Here is a 27,512-nt window from a genome sequence, read left to right as displayed (position 1 = left end):
GGGCAGAGAAGAATTTATTTGAGGACAAAGAGGTTAACACATCACATAACAGAAGCAATTAGTATAAATTCACCATTCATGCAGCCTGTAGGGAACTCAGGAGAAACCTGATGCAAAAAGTTGGCCAGAATTTGGAAAAGACGACCACAAGGAGTTGTCCCAATTAATGCAGCCACATTTAAAGGAAAGCTTGTTAACATACTGGTGAAGAGAATAGAAGATATTAAAAATGTTAATTAAAGAGCAATGGTTTTAAAAAAAAACACTGCTAAACAATAAAACCTACAAAGAGCAGACCAAAGATCCATTCGCTGAGTGTAAATCAATTTCTATTTGTGTGCCTGGATCCAGCCATTTCTATTAACCTGCTCCCTACATCATTTCAGTCACAGCAGAGGAGCATCAATCACCCTTTTTACACTGAACATATCCTCTCCACAATTCCAATTTCCTCCCACCCAAATTCTCATCCTGTCCTTCATGTTAGGAGTAATTACTACACCTGATCCACCTAGCAAGTCACATATTTTGACTTCTGGGGGAAATCTGGGCACCCAGGAGATATCCATGTGGCCACGGGGATAATGCCCAAAGTCTATACGTACAGCATCAGAGGTCAGGATTGAACCCTGAACTCTGGCTTTGCGAGAGAGCCGCTTTTCAACCTGTACCACTGTGTCACGCACTGGTCCTCTCGGGCACAGATCAGATTCCAACAGAGCTGAAAGCTGGTAAAGGTCTTCCCTATGAATTACCCGTGCCTGCCTACACTAGTTTTCCAACTGTGCCCAAAAGCAATACAACCTGCCAACTTACTAGGATGGTACCAACAAATCAAGTTACATAGACTTTCAAACAGTAGAGGGGCAGAACATCACTACACTTATCAGCAGCACCACTGGCTCACCAGCATTAATTTTGCAAGGAGCCAAACAAAATAAAATGCCAAGGTGATTGCCAGCCGGCCAGTAACACTCCCCTTCTGTTTCAAATTCCAGCCTTGGTTCTAAGCCCAGCTCCAACTGAGAAGCTACGTGTTTCCAGACACAAACCTCAGTGAGTCAGCTAGATATTCCTACAGTTATGTACAGTCCAACCATAAAGATTTTTGCTATCTCTCCACAATGGCCATTTTCTGTGTTGCGGAAAATACCAATAGTGGGATGGCAACCTGCCAACCGTTCAACTGGAACAAGATTTTAATGAAACCAAGTAGCATGTGGTAAAAACATACCACATGACACGTTGGATTAAAGATGGACTGGAAACGTTAGTGTAGGTTATACTGAAGCTGAAACACAGCAAATGGAGTAGTGACTGAAGCCTTTCCAAAACGAGAATGAGAAGGTGTGATTTAATTTGCCCATTTGTAATGCTCTTCTGTAAAAGAGAACAGTCTCATGCACTCATGATTTTTTAAATAAGTCTCCTCCTACCACCAAAATTCAGCATAAAGGGCTTTGAGAGTGTACTGTTGTCAGTTACACTTTGGAATTTGTACTGAAATAGCAGTGGGACGTTTATAGAGACAAACTGAAAGTCCTATTTTGTTCATTGAGATATAGTGTGGAATTGGCCCTTCAAACCACTCTATCCAGCAATCCCCTGGTTTAATCATGGGACAATTTACAATGACCAATTAACTTACCAACCGGTACATCTTTGGAAATGAGAGTGCCTGGAGGAATCACACGTTGTCACAGACAGAATGTACAAACTCCTTACAGGCAACAATGGGAATTGAATTCAGGTCACTTGTACTGTAAAGCATTGTGCTAACCACTGTGCTACTCTCCAGTTAACTGAGTTTTGAACAGAGCGCACAAACAGGCTGTTGATTAATGTAGGGGAACTATGCCATTAAGTCCATCCACTTGTAGACCCCAAAACACTTCTGAGGGACCTGAACTATGTTTAAACTACATCAGCCTAATTCTAATCTGCGTCACATGCAGAGCACAAAAAACGTTTAACAAAATAAAAAAAATCTCCCAGCCTGCCGAAATGGAAAGAAACAGTTATAGTGGGAAGAGGGTGTCAGTGATGAGAATACACTTCCTTCTCCTGCTACAGAGAGAAAAAAAAACCCGTTCAAGGGGTTTGTGGAGCACTGCAGAGGCTGCACAAGCCCTGGAATACACAGGAAGCATCCTGGTCCAAGTATTAGTAAATAACCCAGTCTAAACAAGCAGCCCCCACAATCACAAGGATTTTCCTGAGCATTCCCATCACCCTACATGATGTACATCAGGTGATAGTTGGAACTTATCTTTTCTTCCCCCCAAGACAGGCATCCTAATTCACAGATAAGAATGATGGGCAAAAGGGCAGGGGCGCAGTTAGGAGTTGTCTCAGTCTTTATCTTCCCAAATACAAGGCTTTGAACTTTAGGCTGCAATGCCCTGATGAGGGTGGTGTCAGTGCTTCTCCATTCATTTTATGAAGAAATTAACAAATCCGATTTATGAGCAGATTAACCATTACAAATTCACAGCACGTAAACTAGATTTATTACAATTGGTACAGGCTGCACATCTGGATATCTAATCACTAGGGGTCCTATGCTTGAGCTCCCAATATAATTGCACAACTGCCTTTGGCAACATGCAAGGAATACAAAACCACTGGGGGCCTGCCTGCCACAGATTATTTAACATGCTGACTATCTCACTGTTGTGATTGTGTATTAAGAGTAGCTGCTTTATCTTAATTTACTCAGCAGCATTCTGACTGGTTACTTCAGATAACCAGTTTACTGTTACTCTTCATGCTTTATTTTTGTTCCATAATTGTGTCATGACTAAGTAAACAACATTCTAAATGTTCAAATTTAGTGACTGGAAATAATGCATGGGAATGGCTCAAGATGTGCAAATCATCCATCCTCCTCCCACACAAAAGCTTGTAGCAGCCAGACTCTGCTTTGAAAAATATCTGTCCCAGCAGAAATTATTGGTCATCTGATCTACACCCACCTTATCTTGTTGAAATGATAGGGTGGATTTCTGTAGTTTGAGACTAGCCTCATGCACCTCCTTGGATTTGAGAATTAATAAGCTTTAATATTAGAAAGTGTGTTAGAGCCCAGACAAGCACACCAAGTCTCAAACTTCGCAGCACAGGCTCAATCCTCTCTTGCGGAAATAAGCACTTACAGACAAAGCAGGTTAGATTCCTCCTAGTTGGATTTGCAGTTAAATACAGTTTGGAATTTGAAAGGGAAATATTTTGGACAACCCTCCATCCCATATCCTATGTTAAATAGCTGCATTATTGGAACAACACTAAAAGGAAATGACTTCAGATTTCCCCAGGGAATCAAAAGGCTGTTGCAAAATTCTCCATTGTGGTTATGAAAGGCAAAAGCAAAAGCAGCAGTAAAAACAGGGAGTAAGGAGAGGGTGCACTGTTTTCTTTTGTTGAGAGGACAAAGCACGCCCATGTTTTCCATGTTATTCTTTCTATACTTTTCAATGGAATACTATATGCATCAGAATTACTCTCTGGGTTCCACTGTCTAATTCTTACACACCTATTCAGAAAGGCAAAATGACCAAAGAACACTTCAGTATTGATTTTCCATCTGTCCAAAGGTGTTGCATGTCAGTATGGTTGACCAACTTGGTAAAATATTAATATATAATGATAGTTCTATTAAACAGAGCTCACAGGTTGACCGTCAAACTATAGCTATAATATTCAAGACATTTAAAACTTTAAGAATGAGGCCCTCACATACCACGAATAAGCCATTCAACCCCAATCAATAAGAACTTAGATGATATTCCTCAGTTGCATTTTCTTGCATTAAGTCTGAAAGACATTCACATTTTTGAAAAGGCTCCAACCTCAGATGAGCTCATAAAGTCCCAGCTACTGCCCAGTTTCCACTTAACTAACTTCCTCATTTTTCCTTGAAAGTTCCCTCATTGGCTGATGTCATCAATTCCCTCCTGCAGTAAGTGCCTTCACCTTTCTCCCATTTCCATTCAAAACACACATCAACCCTTGTAGACAACCCACCCACTTCAATCCTTGCATTTTTCTGCAGTTCCCCAGTCTTTTTTCCTCTTAGGCACTCTGTACACTGCTGTACATGCACACATTATCAGGAACTTCATGTTTTTGTTCCTCCAGTCAAAACATCACCCATGCCAAAAGGGGCATTAGACTGTGCAGAGGGCAAAAACAAAGTTTTATTTAACTGTGGCAACTATTAATCCTTCAACCTTTGCCAACTTACTGCAGCCCCTTATTATCATTGCTGCCCACTAACAATGTCCCTCCTCCATTCTTCAACTGAAAGAACCACACATCCTTCCATTCTTAACTTCCCAGCTACAAGAATTCTGGACGTACTTGTGCCTCCATTCTCTAGGTTTTTCCTTAGGCAGCCCTTCTGGGTCGAGGATGTCTACAACTTTGTGTGTTATAAAGTGAATGTCGTGGAACACTGCAATGAGTTTAATGGGGCAAGTGGTTGGATTGTTTCAAGTGTTGTACATTTGGGCCTTCCCAGATATTTCATCAGCCATGAGTCAGTAGGATGTTTCACATTTACTAGGAAGCACTGAGCATTTAGAAAGCCTCTTGCAGTTATGAAAGATTCCTTCTTTGTACCCATGTTCCCACTTTTTTCTCACCTCCTCAGGAGGTCTAGTGTTCGCCATGTGAACAAAGGCTGCTCGGTTAGTTGAGCTTGATAAAATGCTGGTCTGGGAGAAAGTGCAAAGCTGTTAAGGTAGCAATGACGATACAACTCCAAAACTTTAATGAGTTTGCTGTAAATTTCTCGCACCTTGTAGAACAAAGAATACAGGTCCACAATTCGTTGAAAGTGGCATCACAGCTAGATAGAATCATAAAGAAAGCTTTTGGCAATCGACCTTCATAAATCAATATATTGAGCACAGGAGATGGGATGTTATGTTGAAATTATTTAAGATATTGGTGTAGCCTAATTTGGAGGAATGTGTGCAGTTTGGCCACCTACCTACAGGAAAGATGTAAACAAGGCTGACAGAGTGCAGAAAAAATTCACAAGGACGTTGCCGGGTCTGAGACCCCAGCTATAAGGAAAGATTGAGCAGGTTAGGACTGTATTCTTTAGAACACAGAAGATTGAAAGAAGATTTGGTGGAGGTAAACAAAATTATGAGGGGTATAGATAGGGTAAATGCAAGCAGGCTTTTCCCACTGAGATTGGGTGAATCTACAACCAGAGATCATGGGTTAAGGGTGAGAGTTAAAAAGTTTAAGGGGAACACAAAGGGAAACCTCTTCACTCAGAGGGTCATGAGCATGTGGAATGAGCTGCCAGCACAAATTAGGTGTTACTTAATCATTTGTTCCTAGAGTCACAGAAATTAATAGGTGGCTCAAAGTTCAAATTGGGAGAAATAGGCTTCTATTAATGAGACATTAATACCAGTATTGGGAAAGAAGTTGTTCTGTTGGACAAGCTTCACATGAATCAGACTGACAGTCATCAGAGCTTAGAGTGAAGGTAGAATTCTAGTGAAATCTAGAAAGTTGAAAGGAAGTGCAAAGCAATAGTTCAGCATTGTCAAAGGGGAAACAATTACCAAAGTATATGAGGAAGGATCAGTGCAAATAAAAGGACTTTCCCTTTGGAGTCAGAACAGGGTAAATGGCAGAAAGACAAAGTTGTAGTTTTATTTTAAATCTGATGAGGTATTTGTAAGAGCAGTTGAATTACACAAAATGGAAACAAATGCAACTCAGATTCAACACTTGGTAGAGACTGGGCTGAAAGGTGACCAAAAGTGAGAATTAACTTTTCCAGTAAACTTAATGCAACATTCCAAAAATAGCCCTAAATCAAGAATTGGAAGGAACTGAGAGAAGTTATAAATGACTGGGAGAATGGTACTTAGCAAATTGCTGGAAGTACGAGCTGAGATCAAGAGTACTAACGGCTATACCCTATGGGGTTACCAAAGGGGATAGTGAGATAGTTAATGACAGCATTATGAAGGACCCCACACACGCCTCATATAAACTCTTCTCCCTCCTGCCATCTGGAAAAAGGCACCGAAGCATTCGGGCTGTCACGACCAGACTATGTAACAGTTTCTTCCCCCAGGCCATCAGACTCCTCAATACCCAGAGCCTGGACTGACACCAACCTACTGTACCCTCTACTGTGCCTACTATCTTATTATTTATTGTAGTGCCTGCACTGTTTTGTGCACTTTATGCAGTCTTGGATAGGTCTGTAGTCTAGTGTAGTTTTTGTGTTTTTTCTTACATAGTTCAGTGTAGTTTTTGTAATGTTTCATGTAGCACCATGGTCCTGGAAAATGCTGTCTCATTTTTACTATGTTCTGTACCAGCAGTTATGGCTGAAATGACAATAAAAAGTGACTTGACTTGACTAATGCATCAGTTTTAATTTTCCAAGCCCTAGATTTGGGGAATATTCCACAGATCAGAAAATAGCTAAAGCAACTCCTTTATTTAAAAAGGGAGACAAAAAGCGGGAGATTACAGAACAAATTTACATCTATAGCAAGTACAAAGAACTTATTAAAAACATTCTAACTCGGCATATCAATATAATGAGGGAAAGTCAATGTGGTCTTATAAAAGGGAAATCATGTCCAACTAATTTATTGGAGCTCTTTGAAGTAACGTCCTGTGGATCAAAGGGGAAGTGGCAGCTGTACTATATTTAGATATCCAAAAGGCATTTGATAAGGTGCCAGTTCAAAGATTATTACCAAAAATTAAAGCCCACAGTGTTGGAAGCAACAGTAGTACAGAAGATTGGCTGGCAAAAAGGAAATATTTCTGGTTGGTGAAATGTAACAAGTAATAATGTGCCACAGGTATATTTGTTAAAACCTCAGTTTAATGTGGATAAACAGCAAGTTGCAGTTGCTAGATTTGCTTGGCGACACAAAGAAATTAAGTTGTGAGGCGGACATAAGGAGGCACAAGTGCAAAGGATATTCCTTCTTATGGACGAATTCAGAACTAAGGATTACTATTTAAGAACAAGGACTCAACTATCTAAGAGGTGAGGGGATTTCTGTCCGTAAGTTCATTAGTCTTCGGAACACTCTTAAGGTAATGAAAGCAGAGTCTGAGTATTTCTAAGGCAGAAGTGGATCCTTGATTTGGGGTGAGGGGGGTGAAAGTTTGCCACGAGCTGAGGGGATGTTTTGTCATCAACGAGCTGCTACTTTGCTAGAACAGGGAACAACAAAGCCCTGAAAAGGTCAGTTAATACAGGTTTAGAGTTTTTAAAAAAATTTGCCAGTGTACACAGAAACTTTCTGATTTTAATGGCCTTCTCCCATTTGAGCTCGACTACAGGTACAAATGAAACTCTCGTCAAGTAGATGTTACACTTTAACACGAGGCTAATTAAAGGTATCAGTCCGTCAATCATGTGGCAGCCCCAGGCATTGCTTAATTCACAGCAGCTTTCCCCAAACATTTTTTTTGCTGAATTGCTAATTTACCATAGAAATTACATATTCACTGATTGTTTACATACAAGAAATATTTATGTAAATGACACTTTTTCAGTCTTGATTCTGAGTGGCCTATTTTAGGGTGTGGTTATTCAGTAATGTTTATTTTTGAAATCATTCAGGTCATAACCCCGTCTGGAGTCACAGATGCCTGTCAGCAGAATCTACATGGATAGGCAAGAGTGAAGGAAAACAGACAATTGAGCATAAACAAAGGGTGTGGTAGATAATAGGAAAATAGACTCCATGACATTAGCAGTGGGTATTGTGTTCTTGGAAGCAATCCAGTATTACTCAACCCACTTCTACTATGAAGGGAATGTACGATTTGAGTCACAGTATTCATCTGAAACTGTGTCATTACACCCACTGCATCACAGACAAAAGCTATCCAGAATAATTAGAGCCTGTAAAGTCCCCTGAAGCTGGATTACCAATGCCTTAGAATGGAAAATCCTACAAAAGGTAGTGGACTTGGCCCAGTGCATCATGGGTAAAACCCTACCAACCATTGAGCACATCGATATGAAATGTTGCCGTAGAAAAGCAGCAGCAGCAGTCAAAGATCCTCACCGCCTAGGCCATGTTCTTTTTCTCGCTGCTGCCATCAGGTCGAAGGTACAAGTGCTTCAGAACTCGCACCACCAGGTTCAAGAACAGTTTCTACCCCTCAACCATCAGGCACTTGAACAAAAAGGGGATAGCTACACTCATCTAAGGACCATTATATTGATGAATGTTAAATTGTTATTTTGCGCTCGTTATTATTGCTATTTATTTTTATCTGCAATTGCACAGTTTGCTTACAGTTCATGTTTTACAGATTTACTCAACATGCCCACAAAAAGAGAATCTCAGGGTTGTATGTGGTGACAGGTATGTACTCTGATAATAAATTTTACTTCAAACTGAGACAGCAAATTAATGTTCGCATACAGTAAGCTATTGACTCCTTTCATCAGCTTCTTCATTTAATAAGATCAAGGATGGCCTTTTGTCTCAGTGACAGTTCCATTAAGAGGCCTCATATCCCTTGCTTCCTGTAACATTCAAAAATCAAAATATTCTAAGAGTTCAGGAACATCAAATGTTGAGGACACGCATTACGATACAACAAAAACTTTCCAAAATGCTTTATAATGAAATTACATTTAAAACACAAATCTTATTGACATGTGGGGAAACAAGTCAAGACTACAAAGATCCAAGTCCCTTAAGAACAAAAGAAAACAGGAGAAATCTACTCAGTTCTTCAAGTCAGCTGAGCAGTTAATATGACCATGGCTGATCCGTCTTCAGGCCTCATCTTCTTTCTGCCAGTTTCCCATGACCTTCAGGGCCTAGCTTTTTAAGTATCTCCACAGCTTCATGTCCTAGAGAATCCTGTAGGTTCACTACCAACGAAAACTTTAACATATTATTTTTCAAAAGGGTAATATATTAAGAATAAAAATAAGTGAGACACCATATGTGCTTCCATTTGAATGGAGCCATAGAGATGTGACTATAAAGGGATGAATGTTTGTTCTTCGAAGGGTCCAGGCCCGAAACAGCGACTATCTATTCATTTCCGTAGATGCTGCCTGACCCGCTGCGTTTCTCCAGCATTTTTTGCATGTTGCTTTGAATGCTTATTGCAACAGTTTTTATCAGTTGTTTCAATATCTTTACCTTTTCAGCATTGAAAGTTGCAGAAAATCTGCAGAAACATGCAGCAATGTAAACCTATTGTGTATGACATTGTAGAGATGAATAACAATCCTGTGTATTGCAGCAAGTATCCTGTTTGAAATCCTACAAGCACTGCACTTGTACTGTTTTCCTCAGTATAAACGTAGCTGTGAGATTCTAGAAGCAAAGCAAAGACACCACCAGTTTGGTAGAATTCCTTCACTCCTTCCCAATAATCCTGCTAATTATTGTTTCTCAGGGTGCCTGCCTAATTTCCTTTACCTTAGTTTCCTGTCCCTGCTGCTACTGGCCCTTTGATTGTGAGGGACTTGATTTTACGAGACCATCAGAAGTTTCTGAAAATCCATGTGGTCAACTCTACTGGAAAACAGATGTTAGGATCATGAGGCACAATTAATCCATCCTCATGTTACAGCAGGCAAGACAACCTCCAAGGGTAATTTGTCTTGCAGAATGATCAAAAATGAGAAATTAATGTAAGGGGAATTACAAGGGCATGGACAGTGTCACATACTTTGTGCCATCAGTGATAGGACACCAATTTTTATTGGCAGGGTTAGTGTACAGCAAATCATAAACACAACATATTCTGCAGATGTTGGGAATCCAGAGCAGTATCCCATCTCTGACTGTGATACTGTGCTACTTCGCTACTTCATACATCCACTCACCCCTTCACCATCAGAGCAGCAATCTCAGGGCTCTGCCACAACATTCATATCGCCCACACAATTAATGCATGCCATAGCTTTATGTCCCAGAACCACAAGGGTCCAGTTTTCAAATTTAGAATCAGCCAGTCAGTAAACAAATCTGGCGATGAAATCTAAAATTCCCTTAACTTCTATTTCAATAGCCTTTAAGATACAAACCGGCACCCTTTCTCCATTCTAATACAAACATGAACCTGCACTCTTTTTAATGATGATTCTGATCTCTCTAAGACACTGCCACTCCCATCACTGACATTGAACGCTGCTGTTTTAGCCTACTTCCCTATCTCACCAAAATGTCTTTGCAAAATGACCTCACAAGGATTTCTATTCAAATCACTGATTAAAAAGACCCAAAGTGGTTCCTAAATTGACACTAATTCATACCAAAATTTCAGGGAAGGTTTACTGAAAAGTCATAGTCATACTTTATTGATCCCGAGGGAAATTGGTTTTCATTACAGTTGTACCATAGATAATAAATAGTAAGTAAGTCCAGGACCAGCCTATTGGCTCAGGGTGTCTGACCCTCCAAGGGGGGAGTTGCAAAGTTTGATGGCCACAGGCAGGAATGACTTCCTATGACGCTCTGTGTTGCATCTCGGAGGAATAAGTCTCTGGCTGAATGTACTCCTGTGCCCACCCAGTACATTATGTAGTGGATGGGAGACATTGACCAAGATGGCATGCAACTTAGACACTATCCTCTTTTCAGACACAACCATGAGAGTCCAGTTCCATCCCCACAACATCACTGGCCTTACGAATGAGTTTGTTGATTCCATTGGTGTCTGCTACCCTCAGCCTGCTGCCCCAGCACACAACAGCAAACGTGATAGCACTGGCCACCACAGACTCGTAGAACATCCTTAGCATCATCTGGCAGATGTTAAAGGACCTCAGTCTCCTCAGGAAATAGAGACGGCTCTGACCCTTCTTGTAGAAAGCCTCAGTGTTCTTTGACCAGTCCAGTTTATTGTCAATTCGTATCCCCAGGTATCTGTAATCTGCCACCATGTCCACACTGACCCCCTGGATGGAAACAGGGGACACCGGTACCTTAGCTCTCCTCAGGTCTACCACCAGCTCCTTAGTCTTTTTCACATTAAGCTGCAGATAATTCTGCTCACACCATGTGACAAAGTTTCCTACCGTAGCCCTATACTCAGCCTCATCTCCCTTGCTGATGCATCCAACTATGGCAGAGTCATCAGAAAACTTCTGAAAATGACAAGACTCTGTGCAGTAGTTGAAGTCCGAGGTGTAAATGGTGAAGAGAAAGGGAGACAAGACAGTCCCCTGTGGAGCCACAGTGCTGCTGATCACTCTGTCAGACACACAGTGTTGCAAGCACACGTACTGTGGTCTGCCAGTCAGGTAATCAAGAATCCATGACACCAGGGAAGCATCCACCTGCATCGCTGTCAGCTTCTCCCCCAGCAGAACAGGGCCGATGGTATTGAACGCACTGGAGAAGTCAAAAAACATGACACAGTGCTCGCTGGCTTGTCCAGGTGGGCGTAGACACGGTTCAGCAGGTAGACGATGGCATTCTCAACTCCTAGTCGGGGCTGGTAGGTGAACTGGAGGGGATCTTAGTGTGGCCTGACCATAGGCCGGAGCAGCTCCAGAACAAGTCTCTCCAGGGTCTTCATGACGTGGGAGCTCATTGCCACCGGTCTGTAGTCACTGAGGCCGCTGGGGCGCAGCATCTTCGGCACAGGGATGAAGCAGGACATCTTCCACAGTACAGGAACCCTCCAGAGCCTCAGGCTCAGGTTGAATACATGGCGAAGTACTCCACATAGTTAAGGGGCACAGGCTTTGAGCACCCTGGTACTGACACCATCCGGTCCTGCAGCCTTGCTTGGGTTGGGACGTTTCAGCTGTCTTCTCACCTGTTCAGCTGTGAAGCCCACCATGGTGGTTTCGTGTGGGGAAGGGGTATAGTCATGAGAGCAGGGTGGGGAATTGTGAGGAGGGGTAGGAGGGGAGAGTGGAATATGTGTTGGTTGGGGGCCGACAGCAGATGGCTCATGTGGGGGATGGGCATAGGCCACAATGGCAAATCTGTTAAAGAACAGGTTAAGTTCATTGGCCCTGTTCACACTGCCTTCAGCTCCTCTGTTGCTAGTTTGCCTGAACCCAGTGATGGTCCTCATCCCCCTTCAGACCTCTCTCATGTTGTTCTGCTGGAGTTTCCACTCAAGCTTCCTCCTATACCTGTCTTTAGCCTCCCTGATCCTGGCTTTCAGGTCCCTCTCTATTGCCCTCAGCTCCTCCCTATTTCCATCTCTGAATGCCCTCTTTTTAGCGTTCAGGATGTCCTTAATGTCCTTTGTCACCCATGGCTTGTCATTTGAATAACAAAGGACAGTTCTTGACGGAACATTGCAGACCACACAGAAGTTGATGTAATCAGAGATGCACTCTAGGAGCCTATCAAAATCCTCTCCATGTGGCTCTGAACATGTTTGCCAAACTCTCAATTCATTTCAAGCTGTTCACCTTCAGACACCACAGAATGACCTCATTATCTTCTGCAGTTATGTTGCTTGCTTTGCAGTGGTGCAAAACATCAAAACATCAGAGACCATGTCAATATAACAATGTGATAGGGAAGTCAGCAGCCTAAGGATCTCTCCTCAAACTGGCATATTATTGCATTGTAATTGAAACAGTTTTCCAAAGTATTCATTTACAGGCAATCCAATGTGACCTAACTTTCTAGCCATCACTCTGCAAGAGAGTTGAACGGGAATTTATAACATTCCACAGAAGTCTGAAGTAGAAATCAATCATCAATACAGGCAGACCAGAGTGCCTGACTCAACATCAACTGGTAGTACAAATTGACTTGATAGTCAATGGAGCTTATCCATCACTTTATGAAAGAATAATTTTCACTTGCACAGAAGAAAAAAAGATTGAGTCCATGTACAAACTTCCAAGCACGAAAACTTTGCCTTCCATTCCCTCTCTTCTCACCAATTTTAGTAACTTCTTTTTCATTCTGCATCCTTCAATGTACATATGGTATTCTATTTAAGGCATCGCTCAAATCTGTCTACACCAAATCCACATCAACTACAGTTCTCTAGGATTTATGGTACTTAAATGATCTTTTTATAAATTCATACCAGCCAATTCCTCTAATAAAAACTATTTATACACAGCAAACACCGCGCATCAATAATAAAATGGCAGTCACTGCATTATCAGCCCCATTACATCCCAGTGGAAAGATTTTGTTAACTGTACTGAATGAGTTAATTTGGCCTATGTCTGATCTCAGTTATGTGGGAGCCATTATGTATCCAAACATGAGCAAAGATTTAGCCATCTCGTGCAATAAGCACTCCCAGATGTCTTCCTACCTTTGAAAGATATAGCCTGCTTACTCTGAATTTCATAAGATTTGAAGTGGAGCAGATACCAGCCAGTGTATTAGTGACATTTGCTCCTCTTTTAATATCAAAAGTAATTTTAAATTCCAATTTACTTGAGATCTTGCTATGTAGAACAGAACTACTTTTGCCATTTTACGTAGTTTTGAAATTTAAAAATAAAAACTTTCATACATTGATCTTCTTGCAAATCACTTTTGATATCCTGCACTAGTACAGTTACCTGAAAACAGGAGTGAACTGAGGTTGTTGGGATATTGTGAGAACAATGCTGTTGCAGCCACAATGACAACCCCGTGCACCAAAAATATCAGAAACTGAGGCAACCGAAAAAAAAAACTGTACCTTACTTTTTTATTAAATCTAGGCTAGGCATGGTATGGCAAGCATGATTTAAAAAAAGATTTAACCCATTCCTCAATTTAAGTTTTTTTTAAATCCTTTCTTTTTATTGGACACTTAAATAATTATGTTAAACAAGCATTCAAATTGGATTTCCAGAAAACAATTAAATTTAAATGGGAAGCACAAGATTTGGAGTAAACAGTAACAAAGTACCAATAGGCATGCCACGTGAGAATTGCACTGAGCACAAAACCTGGGCTTTTCACTCAATTGAACTATGGCTGCGCTTATGCCCAACTTAATCCTGCAGCAGTGTCTCATCTTCTAATATGAAGATCTCCCATTTCCCTTCATACTCATCCAACTTCACTTAAATTCATCATTGCTTTTTTTTTTAAAACTTCAAATGCTCAGCACAGAAGCTAGCTCCAGATGCAATGAGATGCTATAGGAGCCTGACTGCTGCTAAAACAGCTCCCTCCTCTTCATCAGATTTCTGAATGGTCCATAAATCGATGAACACTACCCCAATAACTTTTGCATGATTTATTTTTGTAATTTAAATTCATCCCATCTTTCCACTGTACTATTGCCACAAAACATCTTCCAAGTCAGCAACAATAAATCCTATTCTGATTCCTCAGGTATTTCTCCTAGATTCCATGGTATTTATCAGCTCTACTTAAAGCGCCCAAGATCCTCTGGCATAATTGTGTAGTGATTAGCACAACACCTTATAGTACCAGCAAACCAGGTTCAATTCCCACCACACCGCATAGGTTTTCTGCGGGTGCTCCAGTTTTCTCCCACAGTCCAAAGATGTAGCGGTTGGTAGATCAATTGGTCATTGTAAATTGTCCTGTGATTAGGCTAGGATTGAATCAGGAGTTGCTGGTGGCACAGCTTGAAGAGCCTATTCTGCGCTATATCTCAATAAATCAGTAAATATTTCCCACAAACACATCTTATCTAATACCTTCAGAATTTTAAAAGCTTCGTTTTGAGCAAGCCTCCTCATCAGTCCAGTTGGTTCAGACCATTATTTTCTTCCATCATCCTTGTGAATCTGCTCTACAACAACTCCAGAGCCTTGATCATTTTGCAACACAAGAACACACATTTCACATAATTTTGCCAATAAAGCAGCATCAGTGGAAAGAGAATATAGTATCTCAAAGTAAACTCTAATCATAAAAATATTTACAAGAATAAACCATGCAATACCTTTTCATTCTTACATTCATATAGACAATGCATTAAGAAGTGTTCTGTTACATTCCTTAAAACCATTGGGACTGTAGTCACTCATGTGGACTCCTGGGGTAGTACACTATCACAATAATTGAAAGGCTTCCTTGTCCAAACTGGCTCCCTCGCTGTCCAGTAGTAGAAGAAACCTATACTGTTGTCCCTCCCCACCAAGCCTTTGTGATGGCTGCACCAAGCTTTAACGTGCCCCTCAGCATGCACTCCTGTAGCCTGGAATGTGCCAGTCAGCAGCATTCCTCTCAAGACACCTTAGTGTGCTGGCAGACCAAGAGTTTCAGGCAGACCAATCGGCATCTTTCATCAGGTTGGTGACCTTCCAGCAGCGCTTGATGTCCGTGTGCACGTGTCCGTCCGTCCCTGGGGACAAGCCCGTAGATCAGAGATTACTTTGTCACACACCTCGGGATGAACCATAACACGGGCCCTTGCATCTCTCTCCACACCCTCTTCACTAACCCACAGTCTGCAAAGGCGTATTTCAGGTCTGAGATCCTTCATCAAAAGCCTCTGTCAGTTCTGATAGAGAGGTCCTGGAAATGAAATGTTAACTGTTTCACTTTCCACAGATGCTGCCTTCGCTGCTGACTTTTACCAGCATTTTGTTCTGTTACATAATTCCAAGATTTGAAGCTTTTTTGATTTATTAACAACTTCTCCATTTTCAGTTCTAATCTGTCAGAAATGAACCCAGTATGTTGTTTGCATTTTTCTGAACTTGCGTTGCTATTACGTTGATACCTTTGATGACCTGCCATCTGATTTTGCTGCAGGCAATGCAGTTGAACAATATATCTTGTGTAAGGTCACTGATATGGATCAAGAAAGGTGGAGAATTGGACTTGCTTCCACTGGCTTAAAAAACAGTTTGTAGAAAATAAAAATAATTTTAGATAACATTGAAAATAAAAGGCAAGCAAAGCTATGGTGAACGAACAAGTACTCAACATTTGTCAAAGTGGACGAGAGAATGGAAAGAACCAAATTATCTAAAGAAACAAGAATAAAGATAAAATCCAGAACAACCACATTCCACAAATGGAAATAGCTAGAATACCTTTATATGGGCTGTTGCACACAGAGAAAACAGCCCAGGAACACAAAGGAAGCACTGGGCAATATTAACAATGACTGACACAGAAGGAAACATAACTGACGCAGAGAACACAGATAAAAACAGCTGAAATATTTCTGACCAATAATGCAGTCATAACATTCAGTCCAAGTAACAGGAGCTTAGCTGCAGGGCAAGAGTTTGGGACACGAGTACAGGATCTGACCCTTCACGCCTCCTCTACCTTCATACTATACTCCAGCACGAGACTCATATCCTCCTCTACCTTCATACTGTACCCCAGCACGAGACTCATATCCTCCTCTACCTTCATACTATACTCCAGCACGAGACTCATATCCTCCTCTACCTTCATACTATACTCCAGCACGAGACTCATATCCTCCTCTACCTTCAAACTATACCCCAGCACGAGACTCATATCCTCCTCTACCTTCAAACTATACCCCAGCACGAGACTCATCCTCCTCTACCTTCATACTATACTCCAGCACGAAACTCATATTCTTTCCCTTTGTGTTGAAAAATCTATTAAACCTGTCAAATCTGCAGTCCTGATGCAGGGTTTTGACCCATAATGTCAACAATTCCTTTCCTCTCTTAGAAGCTTTTTGACGCACTGTGTTCTTCCAGATTCCAGTATCTGCAGTGTCTTGTCAGAATCAGGTTTAATATTGCTGGCATACATTGTGAAATTTGGCAGCTTTGTGGCAGCGGTACAATGCAATACATGATAAATACAGGGGGAATTCTGGAATTACATACATGCATATTAAATAGTTAAATTAAAACAAGTGGTGCAAATACAGGAAAAAAAAGTAGTGAGGTAGTGCTCATAGTCTCAATATCCATTTGGAAAACCGAAAGTAATTATTCCTGAATCGCTGAGTGTGCGCCTTCAGGCTTCTGCACATCCCTCCTGGCGGTAAAAATGAGAAGAGAGCATTTCCTGGATTGTAGGGGTCCTTAATGATGAGACACCACCTGTCTGAAGCACTGCTCCTTGAAGATGCCTTCGGTACTACAGAGAATAGTGCCCATGATGGAGCTGATTTCGCCACTTTGCAGTTTACTTCAATCCTGTGCAGTACCCCCCCTCTCACCCCCATACCAGACGGTGATGCACCCAGACTAAATGCTCTGCACAATGTATCTGTAGAAATTTTTGAGTGTTTTAGGTGACAAACCAAATCTCCTTAAACTCTTGATGAAACATAGCTGCTGTCTCCACCTACTAACGTCTGCCTTTAATACACTTGGCAATTGACTGATCACTCAGAACAAAAAACAGCCTGCTTTGGGGCAAGATCCTTTAATCACTGCAACTCTCTTGGGTGCAGATACGCTTCATGGCTATCCTCAAGATGAATTTTTCCCCCCTATAGGATGGCTGACCCTTCTTTTGAAATCATGAACCCTGGTTTTAGATTGGGGGCGGGGGGGGGGAGACAGAACTTCCCTACATTTACCTTGTAAAACAAAATTGTAAAGGGATAAGTAATTTTAGCTCTCAGGTGTTCACACATTCAATTATTATTATTAGTGCTTCTATCCCTATTTCCTCTAGTCTTAAAGATGATTTATATTGAATTTATACAATTCAATATAAATCATCTTTAAGACTAGAGGAAATAGGGATAGAAGCACTAATAATAATAATACAAATGCCTGTAGCTTTTACCAGGTTCAGCTCTACAATGCTTTGGATATCTGCCCACTTTATCTTATCACAAATATGAAGTTTAAAACATGTAGCTCAGCCATTAAAATTATTCTATAATATCTACAGTCCCAAGCCGGAGCAACAATATGAGTAAAGAATGCTAAAAATGCTGCTGGTGGCCACTCAAGGATCAGGAAGTACTTAATCACCACTGGCTTGAGAGAATCTTACTCCCAAAACAGCCCATTTTTGTTCCTAGGTGATGAGGAAAGAGATGACTGTTCCTTTCCCAGGATTACTTAACCACATCTATTTCTGTTCCCAGGGCAATCTGAACTGCACCAGGGCTAGTTTTTCCACATTAGGCTGCAAGTATCTAATAGTTAAAACATTTTGGAATAATGCAAAGTGGGAATTGTAAATGTAGGTTCACGACCACTTGATTCAAGAATCTGCTTCAGCCTACAATTTATGTTTACACGACCCTTTGGCACTAGGGTGAAACTTCAATTCTTTTACAACAGCTTGCTCCTGTAGTGAATGCAGTGACACCAAGCCAGATCTTGAACAGCCATTAATACAAGTGCACCAGCTCCTTAATGACAAGGGAAAGAAGAATTTAATGTGCCACTGTTTCTTCTGCATCAATGGGATGCTTCATGGCCATCACTAAACTAGGGTTGAATACCATCACTGTGGGATGGTACTGCTTCAAACAGCACAACATAGCACAATATGGCTTTGATGAGAAGTATTACTCTAGCTTTACATCTGAATACTTCCTCTGAGGGCTTTGGACAAAATCCATTCATGTTGCGCACTTCTTAAAGACTAATAAAAATCATTGCCAGTACTGCCAAACTTGGAAGTAATTTTTCAATTAACCTCTTGTATTGTTTTGGACCCCAGCACAATATGCATCGCCTAGCAGCCAAAAGAACACACATTAACCGCTTGCATTGCTTATATCCACTGATAGTAGTACCTCAATCTACTAATTATTAAAAACCTCAGGAAATCCGCAGATGCTGGAAATCCAAGCAACACACACAAAACGCGGGAGGAACTCAGCAGGCCAGGCAGCATCTGTGGAAAAGAGTAAACAGTCAACGTTTCAGGCCGAGACCCTTCATCAAGGCCATCAACTGCTTACTCTTTTCCATAGATGCTTCCTGACCTGTCGAGTTCCTCCAGCGTTTTGTGTATGCTGCTCATTATTAAAGACTCAAGTTTACTAAAATCCCAGCATTAAAGACTCCTTACAGCATACCTGCTGCATATTTAAAACTAAAGGAGCTAATTTTTTTTTCCCTCCCAAGCAAACACACAAATATTTCACAAAAGGAACGGTCAGGCTTTACTTACTTTACAGCAGTGACAGTGCCATTAAGCTGAATCATTAAAAATCCTGTCCACAGATATTGAGTGCATGGACACATGATCAACTCTCATTTCTGCATTTACTGCTCAGGTGCCATTTCAAACTGAAGCTGTAATAACTTAACTGCAAAACTGATTGTTGTGAAACATCCATTCAGGAATCTGGTTTATCAAGTAACCCTACCATCAAAACTCTACTTCTGTTTCATTGAAAATTAAGCAACATGTTGAGGCGAATTAAACTGAACCCATTCACCTCCTATCTCTAGTTTTTAAATGCCAGTGCCACAGAATCCCCACCTTTATAAAAAGAGAAATATGTTAAAGTTTAATCATTGGGGGGGGCTGGATTTTCACCCTGGTAAGCCTTCTTAATTCATACTAAAGTTCCCAAACACTTGACCCAGCTCTCTGTCAGCTTTGAACTGCACTCACCTTAATTTCTGGGAAAATAAACTTTAAATCCACTGCTTTTTTTCTTCTGGTTCAGATTTAAAATCAAGGCGAAAAAAACATGAGGGGCAGGATCTTAAAATGGATAGAAACCTAACAAGCCTCTACCAGCCTTCTAACTTCACAAGCTTGTCACTAGACCTCAGCAGTGGGATTGGCCTCCTTATCAGAGGTAGAGTTTCCCTGTTAGTCATTGCCCAAGAATGCTTTGCAACTTCACTGTGCGATCCTCAGAACACAGGAATTAGTCCACAAACCACACAGCAACAGCTTCGAGCAAAAAAACAGTACAATGTGCTTATGTGGAGGGAGTGGTGGTGAGTGCTGTGAAGGACAATTTCAAAGGTTAAAGTCAGCAGTGGTTTTCATACAGGCTGAGTACCACCTTATCTGAAATGCCAAAATCCAAAACTCTTTTTTTGAGTCCTGACGTGACATCACAAATGGAAAATTCCACAAGGTGCTGGGAAGGTTCCCAAGCGATGCACACGTCTCTGCGCGCTACAAACAGTTTTGAGAAGTGACCTCACATACACAATAAACAGGAGTTCATGAAAAATGGAAAAACACTGCATAAAGCGAAAAATGAAAATCTTGATCGTGTATTGAAAGAGTGGATTCTTCAGCAGAGTGAATGTATGCCACTCAATGGAATGCTGATCATGAAGCAAGCAAAGATCTATCACGATGAACTGAAAATAGAAGGTAATTGTGCATATTCAGCAAGCCAGATGCAAAATTTGAGAAAAGGCACAGCATTAAATTCTTTCAGGTTTAATATCATCAGCACAAGTTGTGAAATTTATTAACTTTGTGGCAGCAGTACAATGCAATACATGATATAGGAAAAAATCTGAATTACAGTAAGCATATGTATATTAAATAGTTAAAATAAGTAGTGTGGAAGCAGAAAAAAAAAGTGAGATAGCATTCACGGGTTCAATGTCCATTTAGAATGGGATGGCAGAGGGGAAGAAGCTGTTCCTGAATTGCCTGTGGTGATAAAGCATTTGATCACGAAGCAGTAGAGGAATTCATTGGTGAGTTTGCCAAGATCATCACTGATGAAAATCTAACACAGTGAATGGCATCAGTACATAAACAAAAGAATATCTGCAGATTCTGTATATCCAAAGCAACACACACAAAATGCTGGAGGAACTTTGCAGATCAGGCAGCATCTATGGGGGAAAAACAAAAAGAGTAAACGGTCGAAATTTCTTCAGAAGGGTCTCGGTTAGAAATGTCGACTGCTTCCTTTTTCCCCCATGGATGCTGAGCTCCTCTAGCATTTTATGTGTGTTACATCAGTACGTGTGTGATGAACGAGCTCAAGACAGAGACTGCTTACCAATAGGCACAAATTTAGAATTGGCAACAATGGTGATCCCAAGTAATCTCATTATAAAATGAAAAGGAGAATGACTGCTGTGAGGACAAGGTATTAAATTATTTTATAAATATTTGCATCTATGAATTCATTATAGTATTTATACAAGTTTTAAAGTCAATCAAATTGTAATTTTGCATCAAATATTCTCACTATACACAAGGTTTTATATTTAGACAATACTGAGAGTTTATTACGACCAACACACAAAATGCTGGAGGAACTTGTTTGTATCTGAGAATTTATTAGTTCTTTTTATTTATTAAAAACACCAGTTATTAAAAGGGAAGCCTCCCCATATATCAGATGAACCTCAGAACCATAAGGCCCTTCACAAAAGGTTATAGTTGTTTTGCCAGTAACTGTTGCCTTTAACAAGAGGAAAATGCAACATTGAGAACTTGCCAATGTGTACAAGAGGCCAAACAGTAAATTGTATTAGAAATTCTACCCAAAATCTCTAACCCTGTTAAGGCAGCAGAGGGCAGAAATTAGTAACAAGTTAAGCATTTTTGCTCTTGGCAATTTGCAAGCTAATACATCAAACGTTTAGCACATCCAAGAGGAAGTAACTGGTGTTAATTGGGATGACTCTAAGCAAAGTTAGCATTAGTTTTACTTTCCCTTTTCCTGAAAGCAATGAGCCATACTTTGCAACTGATAGGGCCCTACACTCATAGGCAAATGATAACTTTAAGTATCAACTACAATAATCTTTTAACTACAAGTTGTTCAAATTAATCTCACGACAGGTATATTTGAAACAGCCCCATTGCATGTATTTCATTCAAATTTGCTTCTGCTGCATCTTAAAAAGTGATAGTATTCAATTAATTTCTCCTTTTGCTATTATAGATTTTCCTTTGTCAAAGGTCATATTTAAGTGTCTTAATTTTGAAAAGTCCATTACCAATGCTTAAAAGTCATCAAATCTGAAAGTGCAAATTTAAGAAAATTGCTCATATTACGTGAGTAACATAACCAAAGAACTCAGCTGACCCATTTATTCTGTCCTCTGTACTCTTCCATCAAACTGAAGATACAAACATCTGAAAGCATATAACACCAGGCTCAAGGGCAGCTATCAGACATTTGAATGGACCTCTTGTCTGATAAGATGGACTCTTGACCTCACAATCTACCTTGTTACAATTTTGCACTTTATTGTTTACCTGCACTGCACCTTTTTTGCTTTTAAGTTTTAATACTTCACTCTGCATTATTGTCTCATCTTATTCTAGCTCAATATACTGTGTAATGATTTGATCTGTATGATCAGTATGCAAGACTAGCTTTTCACTGTACCTTGGTACAAGACAATAACAAATCAATGCCAACACTTCAAAAATAAAACACAAAACTGCCCATGCATTTCTAATAACTGTCACCAGTATTACCTTTCTTATTTCTTAGTATAAAAAACTGAAAGCCCCAGAGGTATCTTTGCTAAAATTAGTTAACAAACTTCATGATTCAGAACAAACTTGCAATAACTGACCAAACTAGATGGGGGGGGGGGTGGTTTTGAAAGAGTACAAATCTGAAAATCTGTCGTACCTGTAAAACTGTGGATTTCAGACGAGGTCTCCACGTTTAAAACTATTCCAGCTATTCAAGGAATAAATCCTGAGGAAATAAAAACAACATGAATGACAAGAATGAGTGAAACACTGCAATAAATTTATTACCTCGCACTTCAGCCCATCAATGCAATACAAGCTCTAAATTCCAGATCATAGTCATAGTCATATTTTATTGATCCCAGGGGATATTAGAACTGTAGCCAGAAACAATGTAATCCAAGGTGTGAAATAAGAATCAAACTCAATATAACCTCAGGCTTGCCGGGCTAATTGTAGGGAATTCTTTATATTTTATCATGTTAGCGTGTTTTATTATTTAAACACATGTTGCTGTTGCTTTCACATGCCTTATCCTGTTAAATGTGCTTGCACAACATGTTCTATCCATTATATAGAACAGTACAACACAGGAACAGGGCTTTTGTCTCACTATGTCTGTGGCAACCATGATGCCAATTTAAATCAATCCCATCAGCCTGTGTATAGTGTATACTCAGTGCCACTTCATTAGACACATCTGCTCCTTAATATAAATATCTTATCATCCAATCATGTGGCAGCAGTTCAATACATAAAAACATGCTGACGTGTTCGAGATTAGTTCAACTTTTGTTCGGAACAAACATCAGAAAGGGGAAGAAAATGTGATCCAAGTGACTGACTGACGAATGATTTCTGGTGCCAGATGGGGTGATTCGAGTATCTCAGAAACTGCTGATCTCCTGGGATTTTTATGCACAACAGTCTCTAGATTTTACAGAGAATTGTGCAAAAAAAACCCCCAAAAAAATCCAGTGAGTGCCAGTTCTATGGGCAAAATATCTTGTTAATGAGAGAGGTCAGAGTAGAATGGCCAGGACAGTTCAAGCTGACACAAAGACGACAGTAAGTCAAGTAAACATGCGTTACAACAGTGGTGCACAGAAGGGCATTTCTGAATGCTCAACGCATCAGGCCTTGAAGTCGATGACCCTATTTATTAGGAGGTACCTAATAAAGTGGCCACTGAGTGAATATTCCTCCATCCCTTACCTGTCTAAAATGTCTCATATGTTAGTGTTGTATCATCTGCTTTCATCACCTCCCAGGCACCAACCATCATTTAAAGAAAAACTTGCCTTACAAATCTCCTTTAAACTCCCTACCCAATCCCAAATTAAAATTATGCCTTTTAGTGCGTGACATTTCCATCCTGTGGAAAAAAAAACTACTCACCCTATCTATGCCATATTCAATTCTATCAGAAGGCTTCTTAACTATAACTTTTGTCAGATGTGGTATCACATTATCAACCAACCACCTAACATTTTGCCGACTGCACCTGTAAATCCTGATCACATTCTGAAGCACAGTAAGTCAACTTAAAGCTGACTGAACCTTCAGGAGCTCCAAGAGCATCCAAGTACTTTAAGGAGCAGAATCAGGTTTAATATCATCGGCATATGTTGCGAAACTTGTTAACTTTACGGCAGTAGTACAATGAAATACATCACAGATAGAGGAAAAAAATCTAAATTACAGTATATTAGATATGGTTTGTACATATATAAAATAGTGAAGTTAAAATAAGTAGTGCAAAAAAAAAAGAACAAATAAAAAGTAGTGAGGTAGTGTTCATGGGTTCAATGTCCATTCAGAAATTAGATGGCAGAGGGGAAGAAGCTGCTCCTGAATTGCTGAGTGTGTGCCTTCAGGCTTCTGTACCTCCTTCCCAATGCTAATCATGAGAAGAGGGCATGTCCTGACTGGTGAGGATCTTTAATGATGGATGCTGCCTTCCTAAGGTACACCCCTTGAAGACATCTTGGGTACTATGGAAGCTAGTACACATGATGGAGCTGACTAATTTCAACTAATATCAAATACAGCCTCCCTGCAAATATTTCTTTTGGATTCATTGTGAAGTCTGCCTCACGCTGGTATTGATTTCCATTCTCTCATGTTCTGCTCATACAAGAACTAACTCTTCCTTTTATGGAGAAATTTTCACCTGGTTAAATAACTTCATTGGACTCATCCACTTATATGAAATAGATTTATCAGCTCACAGAGTCTCCAAATTTAGTCTCGTGTTGTGTCTACTACTCAGTGAGATTAGATTTTTAAATTGACTAATTTCCACCCTCCCTTCCCCCAGCTCTCCTTTCCACTTTTAAGCACGTATTAAAACAACATTGATAAAACTGTTTAATGTTAATGTTTCAACATTCAGTTCAGCCATTCACCTACACACATTAGTGAGTCAGTGATAGCACAACAGGATACGTCTTTATGGATGCGTTTCCCTCTCAATTTACTCAAAGTTTCACTTCATGACTCATTTTCTGACTCAAGTTCAACGTTTCAGGAGGAAACTCATTTCTCCCCTCATCATTCCCTGGCTTTATGCCAGCTTCTCAATGAACTGCCAGTCCAACTTAGCCTTGCTAACATAGACATTAAATGTTCCAGATCCACACACCCGAACATACTGCATCACCACATTAACGTAGTGATCACGGCAATGCTGAATCACTACACTGGCTTTCTTCCACTCTTTCTTATGGCAAAATAAATCTGTACTAATGTGCAGCTGCAGCTTGGAGTTATCTAACCAGCTCATTCCAGCTTTATCAACATTCTTACCCTCTTCAAAAACAAATGATATAGCACAGGAGGCAGTCAGTCCATCAGAATACTTTGAAAAATCTGAAGGGGCAGAAGCATGAAGCGATCCTACTACCATCGACATCATCTCCTCCTTCCCCCACCCCCCAATTCAACAAGGTTTGCTTTCTTCCTGACTCCCTGGTCCAATCCTTCTCCACCCAAGTACTGCCCCTTCACCCCTTCTCTACCACCATCTGAGGACCTACACCACCCCCTCAGGAGAGACATTGCGACTTCTTCTTACATGGTCTATCTCATAACATGATTTCCTCTAGAACTGTGAAACCAAGCCTAGACTAGGCACCATTTAATGAAGCACCCGTAAAAACCATCAGCCTATCATTCCAATCCCACCCATTTCCACCCATCACCTACAGCACACTGACCATCTTTCCTTTTCCCTCTCAATCCTGATTCAGGGTCTCAAATCAACATGTTGATTTACTCCTTTTGCCTCTACAGACATGAATTGAACTGCCTAGTTCTTCCAGCATTCTACTTTTTTGTTAAAGCAGTCGTCTGCACAAGAAAACATGTGCCTACAGCCCTATCCCAGTGTACCCTTAAACTAAAATGCTACACTGTAGAAAAGGCATTTAACACATCATGCCTCTGCTACTTCGGTGGTCTCTTCAGATTTTAATCCAGTAATTCTTTTCCTTCAAATGCTTACTCAAAATTCCCTACTGCAACTCATTGTTGAATCTGTGACTACAATCTGCCAGAGTGGCTGGTGTTGGAGTGCACAGGCTTTGGTTCAATAGGCTTGAGTGAGACCAGGCAGAGAATCTAAATTTCTAGTTTTTTATCCCCCCTTTTTCCTCTATCTATTAATACATAGCTATTGCAGTAAGAATCAGTCCAGGGCCAGTGTTATGAACTTTGTGTAAGATGTGGGAACTCTGGCAGATCTCCAATCTCCCTGAAAACTACATCTGCACCAAGTGCGTCAAACTGCAACTCCTTGGAGACCTTGTTGAAGAACTGGAGCCGTAGCTTGATGATCTTCAGTTCATATGGGAGAATGAAGAGGTGATAGTTAGGAGCTACAGGGAGGTAGTCATCCCCAAGTTGCAGGAGTTAGGCACACGGGTGACTGTCAGGAGAGGGAAAGGGAACAGGCAGCCAGTGCAGAGTACTCCTGTGGCTCAGTGATAAATTTTGGATACCGCTGGGGGCACAGGAGGATGGGGGAGCAGCCTGCCGGGGGAAGCTGCAGCAACCAGTCCTCCTGCAGGGAGTCTGGCTCTGTGGCTAAAAGAGAAGTGCAGTAGCAATAAGGAATTCCATAGTTCGAGGAGCAGACACAAGATTCCAAAGACGTGAAAGAGACACAGGGGCACGTTGCCTCCCAAGCGCCAGGATCAGAAATCACATCCACAGCATTCTAAAAGGGGGAGGATGAACAGCTGAAAGTTGTGGTACATATTGGTGCCAACAATATAGGTTGGAAAAAGGAGTCCTGAAGAGAGATTTTAGGGATTTAGATAGAAAGCTGACATGGATTACCTCCAGCACAGTAATCTCAGGATTACTGCCTGTGCCATACACCTGTGAGTGTAAGAACAGAATTATTTGGCAGATAAATGTGTGGCTGAGGAATTGGTGAAGGGGACAATGTTTCAGATTTTTGGATATTGGGATCTCCTGTGCACAACCTGGACAAAAAGGTCGGGTTACACCTGAACCCGAGGGGGACCAATATCCTTATGGGGAGGTTTGCTGGACCTGTTTGGGGGGGGGGGGGGAAGTTAAACTAATTTGCCAGGAGAATGGGAGTCGAACGATGGGGCGGTTGATATACAACTAGATGCAGTGTGTAGTGAGACTGTGAGGAAGGACAGGCAAATGATTGGGCAAAAGTGCAGTCAGTGGGTTGAGCCCAAGTGTAACATGGCAGCAGTATGTGGAAAAAGGTAGATCTTGTAAGGCAGTTAGAAATCGGCAGGTATGACATTGTGGGCATCACCAAGTCATGGCTGAAAGATCATACTTGGGAGCTTAACACCCAAGGATACACATTGTATCAAAAGGGCAGGCACGTAAGGGAGAGAGGATGGGGAGGTGCTCTTGGTAAAAAAAAATGAAATCAGATCCATAGAAAGAGGAAAATGTACAATCCTTGAGGTTAGAGATAAGGAAATGCAAGGGCAAAAAGGACCCTGATGGGAGTTATGTACAGGCCTCCAAACATAGCCAGAATATGGGATACAAGTTCAACAGGAGATCAAAAAACTGTAAAAGGGCAATGTTAGGATAACCATGGAGTAGTCCAATGTGCAGGTAAATCAGGAAAATCAGGTTGGTGCTGGATACCAGGAGAGGGAATTTGTAGAATGCCTGCAAGATATTCAATAAGTTCCAACACCTGAGTCTCTGTATCTTCCTTTGAAA

General features: G+C 40.8%; 1 protein-coding gene across 8 annotated transcripts in view; it reads right to left on the bottom strand.

Annotated features, from left to right (window-relative positions):
- rhbdf1a (rhomboid 5 homolog 1a (Drosophila)) overlaps positions 1-27,512 on the bottom strand; it is a 383,683-nt gene that overhangs the window by 209,939 nt on the left and 146,232 nt on the right. For 7 of the 8 annotated variants that reach the window (XM_072268572.1, XM_072268574.1, XM_072268575.1 and 4 more), the window contains exon 3: positions 22,444-22,512. The exons of the other annotated variant lie outside the window; for it this stretch is intronic. The gene's annotated coding sequence lies outside the window, so the exon portion shown is untranslated. The remainder of the gene's footprint in view (positions 1-22,443; positions 22,513-27,512) is intronic. 8 annotated transcript variants of the gene reach the window in all.

Source organism: Mobula birostris, chromosome 9 (genome assembly GCF_030028105.1).
Source record: "Mobula birostris isolate sMobBir1 chromosome 9, sMobBir1.hap1, whole genome shotgun sequence".
NCBI classification, from domain to species: Eukaryota; Metazoa; Chordata; class Chondrichthyes; order Myliobatiformes; family Myliobatidae; genus Mobula; species Mobula birostris.
Note: the sequence above shows the minus strand (reverse complement) of the source record. Positions and strands in the feature narration are given on the sequence as shown.